The 13,603-nt window shown below is 41.3% G+C and overlaps 1 pseudogene; it reads right to left on the bottom strand.

Moving 5' to 3' along the window:
* Nucleotides 1–481: 481 nt before the first annotated feature.
* LOC117360402 lies at nt 482–5,996 on the bottom strand (annotated as a pseudogene).
* Between the last annotated feature and the right edge of the window lie 7,607 nt (nt 5,997–13,603).

The following is a 13,603-nucleotide window of genomic DNA, read 5'->3' on the forward strand; positions in this document are numbered from 1 at the left end:
TAAGAATTTGGAGATATACGCTTTGTAAGAAGTTGTTTTTTCTTTATTTTATTTTATTTTACTTTTAAATGTTCCTTTGCTGTTTTTGCCCTCAAATTGTTTAATCAGTTATAATTTGAATGGGGTTCTTTCATTCTTTCAACGGTGATGGTCGGAACACTCTAAAGAAGGATGGTGGATCATCAGAATGAGGCATGGAACGCTGAGAGATGGCATTACTTACCTCTGCTCCGCTCTTCTCTCCGGAATGCCTTCATGGACTCTGGGTTTTTGAGTTTTCAACGAACAACATCGATCTTGGAATTGCTTTTGACTCCTGAGCAGTTCACTCACTGGGATCAGCGCTGCAGAGGAAGACTGTTGTTTGTCTTGGAGACGGGTGATTGGTTAGGAACATGTATGGAGGGGCTGCACTAGTGCTTGGTGTGTCTGGTGGTGGGGGCAGAGTCTCGGTGTGCTTCCGGGGTCATGGAATAAGAGGTCACTGTTGCATATTGTGAGTTTCCTGCAGTGCGTCTTCGTTATGGAGATTTAACTTTGTTAAGTGCTTGTGGGACTGCTCTGCTTCCAGCTGCCTCCCAGTGTTCAAGCAGACAAGAGCCAGGTATCCCCATACTTCTGCATTCTTGTTGTTCAGGGTATCGGTCTCTGTAAGTGCGTCTTTTGCCTCCGTAAACTCTTCTAGCCTGTAGCAAGTGATTCCATGAAAGGAAGGATGGCGAGTTCTTACAAGACAGCAGGTAGATGTACTTTGCCTTTTTATACTCGCCATCCTGCAGATGCAGGGAGCCCAGGCGCAAATAGACCAGATGCATCTCAGAAACATCAGTTACAAAACTGACAGTGTGCTCTTGGCATGCTTTTACCTCTGTTTTGTTGTCATTCGGGTGGTGTGGGTGCCCGGTCAGAACCCAAGCGTCGGGATTCTGGTGGTCGATCTGGGTGGCCTCCGGTGGACTCTTTACAGCTTCAGAGAACTCCTTCTTTAGTAGATGCATCTGGGCTGATAAGATATGATGCTCGCAGCTGTGGCCTCCTTCAGGGGCCACTGATTCATGTGCCAACACTTGCTGCACAAGCTGTATGGCATTGACTTTTATCAGAAATTTGCAGGTCTCCATGAATATATTGGAATGTTTTTTAAGGTTCAGTAGGAGAGGATGAAGAAATGATGTGAGTCTGCTCAAGAGGTCCTTCTGTGCTTGTTCCTTCTCCTGAAATGGGCACTTTATGGCATTTTGTTGTACTCTTGCTGATGTGGGAGAAGGATTTTGTCACTGTTATAAGGGTTCCCTCTTCCATCAGTTGACTTTCTGAAATGCTTTATAGAGTAAAGTTCGTTATTAACTGAGAGGAGTGTGTGGCGCAGTGGTTGGAGCTACAGCCTCGGCACCCTGGGGTTGTGGGTTCAAACCCCGTGCTGCTCCTTGTGACCCTGGGCAAGTCACTCAGTCCTCCATAGCCTCTGGTACGCTAGATAGATTGTGAGCCCACCGGGACAGGTAGGGAAACATACTTGAGTACCTGATTGTAGAACCGCTTAGATAATCTTGATAGGCGGTATATAAAAACCTAATAAACTTGAAACTTGAATTTATTCATTGGGCAGGATTTAAATAGTTTAATAGGATATATAAAAGGGGAAAAGGTATGAATGGTAAGATAGCATGTTTGGCTTTAGATAGGAAGGGGAAGCCTAGGGTCTGGAATAATTTTGAAGCATGAAGTGGAGTATTTTGAGATTATATGTTCATATATAATGGAAAGTATGAGTGGCAAATAAATTAATACGGTGCTGGGTAAGAATGGTAAGATGGTATGTTTGGTTTTTGGTATGAATGGGGAAAACAATTTTAATAATAAGAATTCTATTTGTATTAATGAATTTTGATTCTGTCGACATTGCAATGATATGGTAGTGGTAGTATTATAAGAGATAAATGACTTTATTCCTAAGTAATTATATGATTGCATGGATCTATCAGCATATGTAATTTGTTCTGTGGTTTCTATTCTATTTATTAATATGATTACTTATAATATAAATAATATGATAGGTTATATCAAGGTAGGAAATTGTTTCATGAATTAAATATTTATTTTATTAGTAAAGGGGTTATAGAATGGTCATCAGATTACTATGATAATTAAATAATGAAAATAATACTTAGGGGAATTATGTTTAGGGTATTTATAGATTGTCTGGGGGAGGAGGTTGGTTGCTGGCTGTCATGAGTGCTCCCAAGTTTAAGAGATACTTTATGGGAGGGGGTTGGGGGGAGGGGATGGGGATTATATTGGGTCCTTGGATGTGTGGGAAACTTTTATCTTGTTATATATTTAAAGGGAAAATAGTAGTGTATTTAATAGCATGGTATAACCAATTAAAATGGCTTTAAAAAATATTTTCTTTGAACATCAATGGGCTCAACCATCCAATTAAAAGAAAAAAAAACCTTAATTTCTTAAAACAGCCGGGAGCAGATATATACTTTGTACAGGAAACTCACCTGTCTGCCATTGAATCAAAAAAGTTGGAAGGGGGTGGGTTAAGTATTGTTTTATCGCTCCTGCTGTAGGAAAGAAGGCTGGAGTGGCTATCCTGGCAAATAGAAAATGCTCAGCTACATTTAGAGTACTATCAGCAGATCCCATAGGACAATGGATTCAGGTGCACATGAGCTCAGGGAAAGATATCCTGACACTTTTTAATACGTATGCCCCTAATTTGAACCAGGCAGAATTTTTTTAAACTCTTCAACAGCTGATTCTACCACTGGCTTTTTCTAATTTAATAGTATCTGGGGACTTCAATGCTGTTATGGACCCATTATTGGACAAAACAACCCAGTAAGTTAATAAAATCAATGAGATTAGATAATTTAGTGCAGTCCTGTGGTTTGAAAGATATATGGCGGATTCTTCATTTTAATGTTCAGGAATTCTCATTCTGCTCCCAAGTACATAAATCATTTTCAAGAATAGATTATATTTTTGTTTCAGATCAACTAATTCAGCAGGTTACAAAAGCCAGCATAGGCTCAATCGCTTTATCAGATCATGCTGGAGTTTGGATTGAATTCAAACTTGCTGAACAAGATTGTAATAGACCTGTTTGGAGATTTAATAATACTTTGCTTGTAGATTCAAACTTTCTTGAGAAATTTCAATTAAAAATGCCACAGGGGAAATCTCTTTAGAAACATGTGGGATGCTTTTAAAGCTACAATGAGGGGCAAATTATATCATATTTGGCATACATTAGGAAACAACTTAAAATGGAATTTTCTAATTTGAAACAAAATATTAAAGATTTGGGACTCCTTTTATGAAGGTGCACTAGCGTTTTTTGCGTACGCTAGCTGAAAAATTACCACCTACTCAAGAGGAGGTGGTAGCGGCTAGCACGCGTAACATTTTAGCGCACACTATTCCGCGCATTAAGGCCCTAGCGCACCTTTGTAAAAGGAGCCCTTGGAGTTACAATTGGCCTCGAAATGGGAACAAATTACTTTACAGGCCTCTTATTAACTAAAAATAAATACAATGAGATTTCCTCTCAATTGGCTAGGAAAGATTTGTTTTCTCAACAGGCTCTATATTATGGAAACTTGAATAAAGTGGGAAGATTATTAGCTAATTACCTTAAAGCAAAAAAAAAAAAAGAAAAGTAAAAATTGTGGCTATCACAGATGAGAAGGGGGATACTCATTCTCAAATTGGAACTATTTTTAAATAATTTTTGAATTTTTATAAAGCTTTATATTCTTCTGAGCTTTATTCAAATAAGGAACTTGAGGGTTTAGAGTTTTTAAAGTTAATTAAGGAACCAAAAATTCCCGAGCATTTAAAAGGAAATCTAGAGGCACCTATATCACTAACAGAACTTCAAGCAACTTCAAAGACCCTCAGAGTTGGATCCGCTCCAGGTGATGATGGTTTCACTGTAGAGTTCTATAAATCATTCCAAATTACCCTATTACCTCATCTATTAAATTTATATCAGGCACAACTAACTAAAGGTTGTATTACAGGTACTATGGCAGAATCTTTAACTATAGTTTTACCAAAGCCAAATAAAGATCACATGTTGGTTTCAAATTACAGGCCCATTTCTTTGATTAATGTAGATGGAAAGCTTCTGGCTAAATTATTGGCTTTACGCTTAGCCCTTATATCATCGGTTTGCACCAAACGGGGTTTGTTGCTCAAAGACATTCTTCAAATAACACCAGACTGGCTTTTCATATGTTAAATTTGACGAAAGCCATGGATGATCCGGCCTTCTCTGTGTCCTTGGATGCAGAAAATGCCTTTGATAGAGTGGAATGGACCTTCATGTATCAAGCAATGGATTGGTTTGGTATTGGTTCAGGATTTATACAAATGATTCAAACCTTGTATAGTTCCTCTTCTGCCAGATTATATATAAATAATACTTTTTCAGAAGGTTTTCGTCTGGAGAGGGGAGTTAGACAAGGGTGTCCACTATCCCCTTTGCTTTTTGATATTGTTCTGGAACCCTTGCTTTTGGCTATTCAACAGGCAGAGGAGATACAGGGTATTCCTTATACGGGAATATAAGGTCTCTGCTTATGCAGATGATATTTTGCTTCATTTGAGGAATCCTGAATCTACCATCCCACATTTACTAAATTTGATTGACTTATTTTGAATATAAAATAAATTGGAGTAAATTGGAGGTTCTTCCGCTAAATGTGCACTGTCCAAAAGGATTATTTGACTCATTCCCTATTCTTTGGAAGGAAGAGGGTATAAAATATTTAGGTATTTAAATTAAAAGACGATGAAAGTAAATGAAAAATCCTTATTGCTAAAGGTCTCAGAAATGTGTGAGCAATGGAACCCATTACATCTATCTTGGTGGGGGAGAGTCCAAAGAGTTAAGATGATGATTTTGCCTGTGGTTTGCTACCAAATGGGTATGTTGCCAGTTTATTTTCAGGGGTCTTTTTACAAGAAGTTGAATAGCATTCATACCAAATTTATTTGGCTAGGTAAAACTGCTAGAATTGCTTTAGTATCTGTTCAAAAACCAATTGCGGCAGGTGGGGTAAATTTCCCAAACTTTTATAGGTACCATAAGGCCTATATACTATGTCAGGGTATGTATTGAATCCTTCCTGAGCTCATGGAACATCTTCCTGATTGGTTGTATTTAGAGTGGCAACTTATGTCCCCATTACGCTTGTCTCATGTATTGAGTATCAACTTACCTAGTTATGTTAATAGTATTTTATTTGACACCTGGAAAACCTTGAAATTTATTAACAATTTAACAGAAATTCCAGTAGAGAAATCCATGTGTCAATCCTTAAGGCTAAACTCCAAGATTCAAATTGGCGAGTCTAAGATCGCCTGGAAGCACTGGATGCAGGCAGGCATATGCACATTATGAGTAAAACCTCTCAGGTGTGTGAACACATTCATTTTACTTACAGATCCATTTTGCTGGCACCAAAGTTTCTAACAGTATGGGTGCTGTTGCAACAAACACATCTGGACTGAATTTCATATCACTCATTTTGTCAGCCCTGTGGAATGGAGAGAGAATTGTGAGAGATATCAGGAGTACCAAAAAGTACAAGGAGAACCATTATAAGCAATAACACAGAATTGAAGTCCACAAAAAGAAGTCATCTCTGCCTGTTGTTTTTTTTTTTTTGTTTTTTTTTGCCATAAGGACACCTAAGTAGCTTGCAATATATCATTCTCACCTGGACTTGCTATCTGAGCTGCTAGCAAGCTGGTGGTGTGAGGCCACTTCTAGAAAAGATAAAAAAAACATTTTAGAAAGACATCTATTACAAATTACTATAGTTGCTAATGGCTCTGTGGAAGAGAGAGTTGGGGGCAGATATAGGAAAGAAAAGGTTAAAAGACTATGAGAAAGAGTAAGGTCTCAAAAGTCAGCATAAACAATAGAACAGAATAGAAAGGAAAAACCATACTCACCTGGACCTTCTTAAACCCATGCGCGCCTATGTGGCGTCTGACGTCATCCACGCTCAGGTTTTGGCAGGAAGCGGTAATAATGCTCATTGGGCGCCGTTTGTTCCGCCTACTACCACACCCACCACACCTCATTGGGTGTCCTATGGGAGTGTGTGTGAAAGTGTTCTCTATAAGTAGCTTAGAAAGCTGGCTGTAGTTTACAACATGGCTGCCAAAAGGAAATCGAATTTTCTGCCTGGAGAGTTGCGGATCCTTGTGGCCGAAGTCGGGGCCAACTATGATGCTCTCTTTGGGAGGGAAGCCGATAGGATTGGCACGGAAGGCCAGCAGGCTATCTGGAGGAGAATCTGCAATGACATGGATGCAGTTCACCATTAGGGCTGTGATATAGAGGCTCTGAAAAAATGGTGGTGTACCCTGCGGAGAGAGGTCCGGCAGAAGCAAGAACTGATGAATGCGCAGAGTCCTTGCGGCGACCTCCAACTGACTGTCCTGGAGAGTGAGGTGATGGACAAAATGGGTCCTGGAACAGCACCTGTTGTGGGAGGTATTGATACTTCCCAGGGGCGCCAAGGTACAAACACTTTACATTGCCTTTTTAAAAAAAATTCTTTTTAATTTTCAATACTACGACAGTGCAATACAACTAATGCAACTCATAGTAATACAATAAAAGCCATTGCCTGTTTTTATACTCTTGCCAGCCTAACATGTGGAATAAGTTGCCTATGTTCCATATCTTAGCCTGCATGATACTTTGTAAATGGCCAGATGCCAAGATATATAGTATTGTGACCTGTGATGCAATTTAAATGATGTTCTCAGATGTAACCCCTTTCAACTGATACAAATGTGTATTTTCTTATCTTTTGCAGAGGCGTCCCATCCTCCTTCTGCTGCTAGGGATGAAGGGGAAGAAGAGGAGGAAGAGGCCAGATCATCCCGCGCCACCCCTCCTCCTCAAACCACACAACCAGCACCCCCCCCCTTCATTCCCACGATGAGGACAGGGCAGCAGAGGAGGGGGAAGTGTTGGAGGGGGACGAAGAGATGGTTGAGGTCGGAGCCCTCGGGGAGGAAGAAGAGGATTTCCATCAGGGTGATGAGCTGGAGGCCCCCCTGATGAGCACACCCATCTAATGGTGGAGGTTGGGTGCAATATCCACCATAGACAGGGCGTGCTCATTAGGGAGGTGGCTGAGATTAAAGAATCCACATGTGTCCTCACCAGGGAGGCCCAAACCACAAACCAGCACTTGGCCTCCTTGGTAGCAAAGCAGGCTGGTACACACCGTGCTCTGGAGGACATGTGTGGCATTCTTAGAAACCTTCTTCCCCAGCTCATCATCCAGACTCACTCTCCTGGGGATCCTGGAGCTCAAGCCACCTCCCAGCCCTCCTCCAGCCAGGCCCCCACCAGGCAGGGTCCCCCCTGGCCACCCATGCCCATTGTCAGGGCCATGGCCGTGGCCAGGGAAATGGAAAGGGACCCCATTAGGACCCACTATGTCCTTGTAACACACACCCAGGACCCTGTGGCTCCGCTGGACCTCCTCCGCATGTACACGCCACAGCCTCTATATCACGGTTCAGTCATTGCAGATCTTTCATCCAGATAGCCTCCTGGCCTGAGTGCCAATCCAATCCTCATCAGCTTCAACTCCCATAGAGAGCATCATAGTTGGATAATAACTATTACAACCCACCAAAGATCTGCAGCTCTCCAGGAGACATAACATCCTAGGAGCCATGTTGCCACCTTCATTCACCACTCCAATTGCAAGCCACTGAAACTCTGCCATCTATTTGTACCCTGGACATTTGTCTCACTTCACAGAGATGGAAACTCTGCCATCTATTTGCACCCTGGACATTTGCCTTGGAGGTGGAAACTCTGCCATTTATTTGCACCCTGGACATTTGCCTTGGAGGTGGAAACTCTGCCATCTATTTGCACCCTGGACATTTGTCTCACTCCACAAAGGTGAAACTCTGCCATCTATTTGCACCATGTATTATGCATTTTTCCATCTATTAGAAGGGGGAGAGGGGTTTTGAGGAATGTGCAACGGCAAGCCAATGGATTTTTTACAATAAAATCAATCAAATTAATTAAATATATAGCTGGCAGTGTGTTTGTGTTTCTGAATATATTTTATTCATTAGGTGCTTCACTGAGCTACATTGCTGTTTCATATGCTTTACAAAAGTCGTTCCCAACTCTGTCATGAATGACCACCAGGCCAGTTAGGTTTTGAGGATAGCCCTAATAGATATGCATGGGGGTAGATTTGATGCCTGACACCTCCATTAGAGCTAGTCTCTCATGCATACTCATTAGGGCTATCCCTTACAATCTTCTTATCCTACCTTTCACAGTCTAGCTCCCCCATGCATCAACATCTGTCCCTCTCTTTTCTGTTCTTCTCCTTGATGCAGACAAAAGAGGAGAGGGAGGGTTGAACCTACATGGCATCTTTCCTTTCCACCTCAAAACCTAGCATTTCTCTTTAACCTCCTTTCATCCCCAGTGTCAGGTTTTCACCCTTTCTCTTCCCAAATGCCCTCCCATCCCAGATCTCTCATTGCCTCCATGACATCCACAATCTCTCCCTTTTATCTTCTCTCATTCCAGACCACTGTCTAGCATATCTCTCTCTCTCTCTCTCTCTCTCCCCTAACCTCTGTTTCTGGTCCCCATCACTCCCCCTCCCCCAAGTCTGGCCATTTCTAGACACCTCTCCTGCATTCAACTTAAGAAAATCATTATCTATCCCATTTGGTGCAGAAGCCGCCTTGGTCCATAACATTTTTCCCATGTCTAAACACAACTTCACATCCATTCCACTTGGAGTTAATTGGCAGCTGTGGGCCCCCTCTGCTCTTTCTTTTTGGTGTAGTCTGCTGACATGGAAAATGGAGGTGGAGACGTTGGGGGCAGACCATGACATTATGAAATCAGGGAGAGTGGTGGGCGTGGGCCTCTGTGTCTAACCTGGGCTGGCCCCTTTTCCCTAACAATTGATTCCCCTCCACACTTAACACAAAAGCAAAGTTCTCAGCCATTCCTCACACCAAGAAAAATCCATACACAAAACAAATACAGATAATGGGGGTAGGGGGAGTGGTAAAGGCAGAAGGTAGTACAAAGGACAACAGCGAGGTCATAGCACAAAGTCTCATCATAGAGGAAATCGAACACCATAAGCACCAACTCACATGGGAGTCTTAAAAGGCAAAAATTGCTGTAGCAAAGCCCTCTATATACTATGCTCGCCTAATTAGCGTCTGACATCATAGGCACCGTTAGAACTTCCCGCTAACACATTCAAATCTGATTGGACGTGCTTTGGATGTAGTTTTGCCAAATACAGCTGTATTGACTTTTTAATCATTTCCTTCACATCTCTAAGCTTTGACACAAAGCCATTTGTCATCTGTTTAGTCTGTAGAGGCTGTTACGATATTCTAAATAAAATTCCCTCTATAGCTCTATGCCTTAAGGCACTGCTTTTTATCTTCCATACATCAGGAGTTCAAGTCTTGAGAGAGGTTAGCAAATAGTTTATATTCATTTTTCACCCAGGAAACCTGCAAACTGTTTAGCCATGCCTTTGCTTAAACATATTTTGCTTCAGCTTTTATTATCTGCAGCCATTGTCTTATTTTTAAAGCAGCCTGTTCTTTCTCATCCTGAACCCCCCAAGCCCTCCCAACTCTCAAGCCAAACTGCATTTACCAATACTAATGTCTCTATGATCCATCTCAACACATGTATCGTCCTTCAACACCTGTCCAAGCTCTCTGAAGTTTTAGTTAACTCTTATACCTGTTGCCCTGTGCCTATATTTCATAAAAAGAAACATATTTCTACTAGAATGGCTTGTAGTTGAGAGCAAATGAAAGTATCTGATGCACCTGTGCCTGAAAACTGCAGAATGCTAATGAAAAAACAGCAAAGTCCATCACTTATGAGAGCTGTTAGGATGCTGTGAAAAAGAGGGAAGGTGAGGGTAGGATTTAAACTAGGGTGCTTGAGAAGATGGACAAGGCACATTAACCTGGTACACCACTAATGGCTTCTTTCAGACTGGGGAGAGGTTTCCTCCCATTACAGCTTAGGATATGTTAGCCATGGCACGATGTAAATAAAAGTGCCCGCAAACTGCTGTTGAAAAACAGCAAAGTCCACCATATATGTTCCTTTGAGAGCTAACAGGAAGCTTTTAGGATGCTGAGGGTGGGATCTGAACCGGCGAGCTTGAGAAGATGGACAACAAGCCACATTAACCTGGTGAGCCACAAATGGCATCTTCCTGTCAGAGGAGATGTTTCCTCCCATGACAGCTTAGGATGTCCTAGCCCTAGGAAGGAGAAAATATGTTTGCCTGGAAAGGGAAATGCGCTGATAAAAATGGCAAAGTCCACCATCTAGACCCTCTTATAACAGCTAATAGGAAGCTGTTAAAAGGAGGGAAGCTAGGATTTTAACCGGTTCAGCGAACGGCCACCAGGATGGTCTTGGGGCTCAAGGATCTCACGTATGAAGAAAGACTAAAGAAATTGCAGCTGTACTCACTCGAGGAAAGAAGAGAACAGGGAGACATGATTGAAGCGTATAAGTACATCACGGGACGTGTCGAGTCAGAAGATGATATCTTCTGGCTCATGGGACCCTCGACCACCAGAGGGCATCCGCTGAAAATCAGGGGAGGGAAGTTTCATGGCGACTCCAGGAAGTACTTCTTCACCGAAAGAGTAGTGGATCATTGGAACAGACTCCCACTCCAGGTGATAGAGGCCAGCAGCGTAACGGATTTTAAGAGAAAATGGGATACTCACGTGGGATCTTTTAGAGAGTGAATTCAGGGGAGGGGATATTTGGAATGGGCAGACTTGGTGGACTATAGCCCTTTTCTGCCGCTTTTTCTATGTTTCTATGTTTCTAACCTGGTGCGCCACAAATGATTTCTTTGGGATGATTATGATATCATTTCTAAGCATATGATATGCACAAGTCAAGTATGATATGAAAGGGCAGTGAGATCCACCTGAGTAGAAGCTGATGTAGCTCTATGGGTTAAAATCCTGTGTTAATTATACAGAGATTGTGAGTTCAACACCAAGCGCATCTTTTAATTGTGGCATACTACCTTGAAGGTGCAGCTTGATGATCTCACAATGAGGTCAGCTTTGTGAAGTTGAAGAGCTCCATTTTGGAATGAGGGAAAATGCATGTTAAGGTCTGTATCTGGTTTTTCTCTTTTTAAGCGATGAGAAATGAAGTAATGTGTGCAATAATGATATATTTTTCATGTTTTTTCTTTGCTCTCAAGAAAGAGCTGATTGCAGCATTGTTTGTTGAGAAAAAAGGGGGTTCTTTTTAAGCAGGAAAGCCAAAGGTGGTGTAATGAGCAAATTATATTACTGTTAGGGCAGAAAAGTACTATGTTTCCCATGCAATATGTTTGTATTGATGTGCTATATTGATATGGTGGCTTATTAAATCTATTAGGAGGGAGAAAGAAGAAAAAAAACATATTCAAATTCACTATAGGAAATATTACATTACATTGGGGATTTCTATTCCGCCATTACCTTGCAGTTCAAGGCGGATTACAAAAGAATTATCCAAGATGTATTACAATGAGAACTTACAAAAAAAAAAAAAAAAAATTGGTCATTTTCAAAAAGAGTAAGAAATGGGTAAGGTTATTTGTTTGGGGTAGTTGGCTTTAGTGAGAGGTGGAATTTGAGACTTGCGGTATTATTTCTTTTTTCAGAGTTTTCTTGAAGAGTATGGTCTTTATTTATTTTCTAAAAGCCTTGTAGTCGAGGGATGCCGTCAGTAGATTGGCGATTTGGTTGTCTAGTTTGGCTGCTTGAGTGGCCAGGAGGCCATCATATAGTTTTTTCCGTTTGACTTCCTTAATTGGGGGGTATGAGAATGGGGTGTGAGTTTTCCTATGTCTGGTTGCGGTGTTGTGGATGAGGCGGTTATTCAGGTAGTTTGGACTGTCTCTGTATAAAGTCTTAAATAGTAGGCAGTAGAATTTAAATTGTATTCTTGCTGGGATCGGAAGCCAGTGCGATTGGAGATATGCTTCTGTAATGTGATCATGTTTCTTTAATGAGTAGATGAGTCTTAGTGCTGTGTTTTGGATAGTTTGTAGTTGTTTTGTTATAGTTGTAGGGCATGGGAGTTAGAGGATATTACAGTAGTCAAGTAGGCCTAGTATTAAGGACTGAACTATGAGCTGAAATTGAGTTTTCTCGAAGAATTTTCGAACTTGTCTTAAGTTTCTCATGACTAAGAATGACTTTTGTACTGTTTTATTGATCTGCAGTTGCATGGTACAGCATCTGTCGATAGTTATTCCTAGCAGTTTTAGGGTGATTTGTATGGGGTAGTTGATTGCGTTGATTTCAATGTTGGTTATGGTAGGTATTTTGTTGTTTTCTAGGAGGATGAATTTTGTTTTATCTGGGTTCAATTTCAGTTTGTGATCTTTCATCCAGGTTGCTATTGATTTTAGTGTTTAATATATTGTGTTCGTCATGGAGAGTTCAGGTTGATCGAAGGGTATGAGAATGGTAATGTCATCGACATAGCTGTAGGAGGTTATGCCTTGTTTGTCCAGGTGAGAGCTGAGGGAGGCTGTATAGAGATTGAAGAGAGTCGGGGATAGAGGGGATCCTTGGGGAAATCCGCAGGGGTTTGACCAAGGTTCAGATTTTTGTTTGTCTGATTTTACTCTATAGGTTCTTGATTTAAGGAATCCTTTAAACCATGTGTATACTTTATCTGTGATACCTATTGTATCCAGGATTTGTAGTAGAATGTTATGGTCCACCAAGTCGAATGCAGCGGTAAGGTCTAGTTGTATGAGCATCATTTTTTTTCCTGTGCCGAGATGTTGTCTGGCTGTGTCCAAGAGAGATCCTAGTAGTGTTTCCATGCTGAAGTTGTTTCTGAAGCCGGATTGTGTGGGATGGAGTATGTTATGGTTTTCTAGGTAATTGGAGAGGAATTTGGCAACTAGTCCTTCTATTATTTTGACGTAGAGTGGAATAGAGGCAATGGGTCTGTAGTTGGCTGTTTGGTCTATCGGTCCTTTGGGGTCTTTGAGGATCGGGGTGATGATGATTTCGCTGAGGTTGGTAGGGTAGTGGCCGTTTATTAGTGAGATTTGTATCCAGTTTAGAAGAAGAGCGCGGAATTTTGTGCTGGATATTTTTAGGAGATATGGTGGACAGTTGTTGAGGTCACAGGATGCATGGCTGTATTTTTTGTAGTATTTGTTGAATTCAGGCCATTGTATGTTGGGGAATTGAGACCATATTCTATCTGCTGCAGTAGAATCTCTATCTTTGGGGAGAATTGTGAATTCGTTAGAATGGGTAGAGGTGTCATTGAGGGTAGCTCTTGCATTGGTAATTTTATTTTGGAAGTGTTCTGCTAATAGAGTGGCTGAGGGGGGGGGGGTAGTATTGTTAGTGGCCAGGTAGGGTTTGGTGTTGGCTAGGGTTTTTAGAATTTGGAATAGTTTTTTGGTGTCTTGGGTTTCAGTGCCTATTAGGTTGGTGTAGTGTGCTTTTCTCTTGTCCTTTAATTGTGATTTGTATT

This window comes from Geotrypetes seraphini, chromosome 5 (assembly GCF_902459505.1).
Source record: "Geotrypetes seraphini chromosome 5, aGeoSer1.1, whole genome shotgun sequence".
Lineage (NCBI taxonomy): Eukaryota > Metazoa > Chordata > Amphibia > Gymnophiona > Dermophiidae > Geotrypetes > Geotrypetes seraphini.